Source organism: Elephas maximus, chromosome X, assembly GCF_024166365.1.
Source record: "Elephas maximus indicus isolate mEleMax1 chromosome X, mEleMax1 primary haplotype, whole genome shotgun sequence".
Taxonomy (NCBI): domain Eukaryota; kingdom Metazoa; phylum Chordata; class Mammalia; order Proboscidea; family Elephantidae; genus Elephas; species Elephas maximus.
The window spans coordinates 17,273,547-17,278,775 of NC_064846.1; positions in this window are offsets into that span (position 1 = coordinate 17,273,547).

A 5,229-nucleotide genomic window follows, 5' to 3' on the forward strand; every position below is an offset into this window, starting at 1 on the left:
GCACAGGCTGTCAGCCTAATAATGGGCACTAACATTGAAATGTTAAATGGTACACAGCACCAGCTGATTCACGTTTCTATTTACAACACATTATATACCTGGCAAAATAGAAATAAGACCCTCTTTCACTGAAATACATAGTACCTTGAGTAGAAATTTAAATAAAAAGTGTTCCTAACAGGTGCTTACTTCTCATTGTTGAATGGTTTTTGCAACACACACGTGCAAATTGCATGTTCCAACGACAGGTGGTACAACTAAACTCAAGACATCAAAGGATAGTCACCTATATTCAGCAACAAAGTATAGGACTTTTTATTTGGAATGAGAAATTTCAGCCAGAAGCTATATTTTAAATGGTTCACTATGCCTCCCAAGAAGTTGTCAGAATTTAGAAATTGTATGGAATAAATTAGTGTCATAAATATTTTATATTAAACATAAGGATGAATAAAATTTTATTATTAGAAAACCAGTTTCTTCCCACCCTTGCTTAAAAATAAGAGGGTGAAGAAATATTTAAAGAATATGGATATGATTGGGTGCCACTTTTTCTCATCTGGCTCCAGATATGGAGGAGTAACAAGAGATGAGGCTAGAGAGATCAACAGGGGACAGATAACTAGCAGACCATATAAGCAACGTAGAATATGAAATTTATCTTGTGTGTTGCTGGAAGTCATGGAAAGGATTTAGCTAAGAGATTGGCATAATCCTATTTACATTTCAGATGAACCACTCTGCTAGCCATGCAGAAGATAGCCTGAACAGAGAGAGGAGGGAGTATGATTAAAGGCAAGAAAACCACTTAGGAGGCTGCTGACATAGTCTGGGTATGAAATGATTAGTTATTGTAATCGGTGCTTGTGGGGATGAAGAGGACGTCAGAGATTCAGAATCTTTAAGAGGCAGGTGCCACATGACTTGGTGACTGATTGGGTATGGGGGATAAGGTAGAGGTAGGAGTCTACAATGACTTATTCATCCATTCATTCCAAAAGTATATTAATCTACTTTGTGCCAGAAACTGCTGGAGCTTAGGAATCCAAAGATAAGTAGAACACAATCCTTGTCTTCAAGTAGAAGTAGAAATGCACGTAAATAATTGTAAGATAGTATTTTGGGTATGATGGGACTACAGCAAAATTATGTACAAGCTAGAGTAGGGGATGAAGAGGAGGGAGTGATTTGCTATACTTGGAAAGTTGAAGGAGGTGTTCATAGAGGAGGTGGCCCTTGAGTCGAGTCTTCAAGAACATATAGCAGTTGGTTAGATGGTTATCGATCATCATGGTAAAAGCATACCTGGAAAAGAGTGCTGCGTGTGCAAAGGCTCATAAGTTTAAAACAACATCACCTATTTGGGTAATGAAACTTCAGGTTTTTCAATGTGACTGAGTATGTGTGAATGAGGAGCTAAGGGAGGAGGGAGGCCACAAGCAGTAAATAAAAGACAAGGATGAGGCTGTAGAAAGGTTAGGTCATAAAGTACTTTTGAAACCCCCATGCTGATGAGTTTGGCCTTGTCCTTGAAGGCAATGGATAGTTATTGAAGACTTTAAAATAAGGGAGTAACTTGGTCTGCATCACATCTTTGAAACTTACAAACAGCATTCTGCAAACAGAGTTGGTCATTTTTTCTGTGTGTTTCTTTTGTACTTAGTATTTTATCACTTACCACACTGGAGTCAGACTGAGAGACTTCCATCCTGGATCCACCAGCTGCTTACCATTGGACCTTGGGCAAGTCAATCACTTAGTCGCTTCCTCTTCTGTAAAATGGGTGTATTAACAGTAACTCCTACATTGGGTTCCGGTGAGTATTAAAAGAGATTATGTGAAATGTTTGCAACAGTGCCTTAAACACTATAAGCACAAAACAAATAATATTATTTTTGTTTGTGTGTACAAGATAATCTACCGTACCAGACTTTGACCTTCTCAAGGACAGGAAGTACTGTGCCTATTTTCATGTTTCCAGAACTGTGGCATAGTGCATGGCTATGTTGGACACAGTGATATGCCACCAAGGTCCCCCTAAAGTACAGGACTTGTTGCCCCAGCTGTTGGGAGTACTGTCAGCAGACAGCCTTCATTTGTCGGCCCCTTCATACATGACCTCACTTGCAGAGAGCTGCCTTGCTCAAGGTTAAGTCACTCCCCAAGGAGGCTTAGACACAATGAGTTAATCAGTTTAGGAGTAACAGCCTGGTAATAGGGTCCCTGGGTGGCACAAATGGTTTCCCTTAACTACTAACTTAAGGGTTGGTGGTTCAAACCCACCCAGTGGTGCCAAGAAAGGAGGCCTGGTAATTTGCTTCCATAAAGATTACAGGGAAGAAAACCCTGTGGAGCAGTTTTTTCTGTAACACTTGGGGTTGCAGTGGGTTGGGATTAACTTGAGGGGCAACGGGTCTGGTTTTTGGTTTATTCTGGTAATATCCACCACCCAACATGGTGGAAGAGGGCAACTCTGAAGGGCAAGTGTAGCTTCAGAGGTCCCTGTGGGTTGGACAGTGCTATCATAGGGCTACATCACAGCTGGACTTCCCCCCAGCCTACTCTTGCTTCTTTCCACCCCCGCCACGGGTGTTTATCCCAAGGGCACTTCTTAGTAAATATCCTACACATTGAAGTCCATCTCGGAACTGACTTCCTAGGGAACCCAGCCCACAATTAATAAAAACTTACATTTAGTAAATACTCAATACATGTTAGTTGAATGAATGAATGAAATGCTTATCTTATTTTTGCTGCTAAGTGTTACAGCCACCCTTTCTTCGTCTTTATGGTGATATAGTAAACCATGTGCTATGAAAGGAGAACATACTGTTAGGTATGTAATTAGTGGTAACTGTTAGGTAAAAAAAAATTTTTTTTTTTTAGTTAGGTATGTAGTTACTGGTATAAATTGTACTCTGGCTTCTCTGCTTATAATGAAACCATGTTCATCCTTGTTGTTAGGTGCCATTGAGCCGGTTCCAACTCACAGTGACTGTATGTACGACAGAAGGAAACACTGCCTGGTCCTGCGCCATCCTCACAAATGTTATGCTTGAGCCCATTGTTGCAGCCACTGTGTCAGTCCACCTCGTTGAGGGTCTTCCTCTTTTTCGCTGACCCTCTACTTTACCAAGCATGATGTCCTTCTCCAAGGACTGATTCTCCGTGATAATATGTTTAAAGTATGTGAGATGTAGTCTCACCATCCTTGCTTCTAAGGAGCATTCTGGCTGTACTTCTTCCAAGACAGATTTGTTTATTCTTTTGGCAGTCCATGGTATATTCAATATTCTTTGTCAACACCATAATTGAAAGGCGTCAATTCTTCTTTGGTCTTCTTTATTCGTTGTCCAGCGTTCGCGTGTGCATAAGGTGATTGAAAACACCATGGTTTGGATCAGGCATACCTCAGTCTTCAAGTGACATCTTTGCTTTTTAACATTTTAGAGAGATTTTTTGCAGCAGATTTGCCTAATGCAATGCGTCTTTTGATTTCTTGACTGCTGCTTCCATGGGTGGTGATTGTGGATGCAAGTAAAATCAAATCCTTGACAACCTCAATCTTTTCTCCTTTTATCATGATGTGGCTTATTGGTCCAGTTGTGAGGATTTTTGTTTTCTTTATGTTGACGTGTGATCGATACTGAAGGTTGTAGTCTTCGATCTTCATCAGTAAGTGCTTCCTGCCCTCTTCAGCAAGCAAGGTTGTGTCATCTGCATAATGCAGGTTGTTAATGAGTCTTCCTCCAGTCCTGTTGCCCCATTCTTCTTCATATAGTCCAGCTTCTGGGATTATTTGCTCAGCATACACATTGAATAAATATGGTGAGAGGATATAACTCTGATGCACCTCTTTCCTGAATTTAAACCATACAGTATCCCCTTATTCTGTTTGAATGACTGTCTCTTGATCTATGTACAGGTTCCTCTTGGGCACAATTAAGTGTTCTGGAATTCAAATCTTGCAATGTTATCCATAATTTCTTATGATCCACACTGTTGAATGCCTTTGCATAGTCAATAAAACACAGGTAAACATCTTTCTGGTATTCTCTGCTTTCAGCCAGTATCCATCTGACATCAGCAATGATATCCCGGGTTCCATGACCTCTTCTGAATCTGGCTGGAATTTCTGGCAGTTCCCTGTCTGTGTACTTCTGCAACTGCTTTGGAATGATCTTCAGCAAAATTTTACTCGCGTGTGATATTAATGATATTGTTTGATAATTTCCGCATTCGTTTGGATCATCTTTCTTGGGAATGGGCACAAATACAGATCTATTCCAGTCACTTGGCCGGGTAGCTATCTTCCAAATTTCTTGGCGTAGACGAGTGAGCACTTCCAGTGCTGCGGGATGTCTTAAAAGAGCCACCATGAGAGGAAAATGCTTAGCTTTTAAGAGATCACTAAAACAATATGAAAAGAAGGTATGTTAATGATGTATTACTTAAGCCATATTTAATGTAAGAAACTTTTGAAAACATTACATAAAGTAAATCAACTCAGCATACCATCTAAAAATTTAGTTTCTTGTTTCCTACTGTTCTTTTGATAAGAAAGGACCTTTACTTTCTTGACTTCCATCATATTCTCATACATAACTAATTAGCTGCTTCAGACTCTGACTCCTGGGGATCTAATAAACAGTTTTTTTAGTTATAATTTTTATTGTGCTTTAAGTGAAAGTTTACAAATCAAGTCAGTTTCTCACACAAAAACCCATATACACCTTGCTAAACACTCCCAATTACTCTCCCCCTAATGAGACAGCCCACTTTCTCCCTCCACTCTCTGTTTTCGTGTCCATTTCGCCAGCTTCTAACCCCCTCCACCCTCTCATCTCCCCTCCAGGCAGGAGATGCCAACATAGCCTCAAGTGTCCACCTGATCCAAGAAGCTCACTCCTCACCAGCATCCCTCTCCAACCTATTGTCCAGTCCAATCCATGTCTGAGAAGTTGGCTTCGGGAATGGTTCCTGTCCTGGGGCAACAGAAGGCCTGGGGGCCATGACCACCGGCGTCCTTCTAGTCTCAGTCAGACCATTAAGTCTGGTCTTTTTATGAGAATTTGGGGTCTGCATCCCACTGATCTCCTGCTCCCTCAGGGGTTCTCTGTTGTGTTCCCTGTCAGGGCAGTCATCGGTTGTAGCTGGGCACCATCTAGTTCTTCTGGTCTCAGGCTGATGTAGTCTCTGGTTCATGTGGCCTTTTCTGTCTCTTGGACT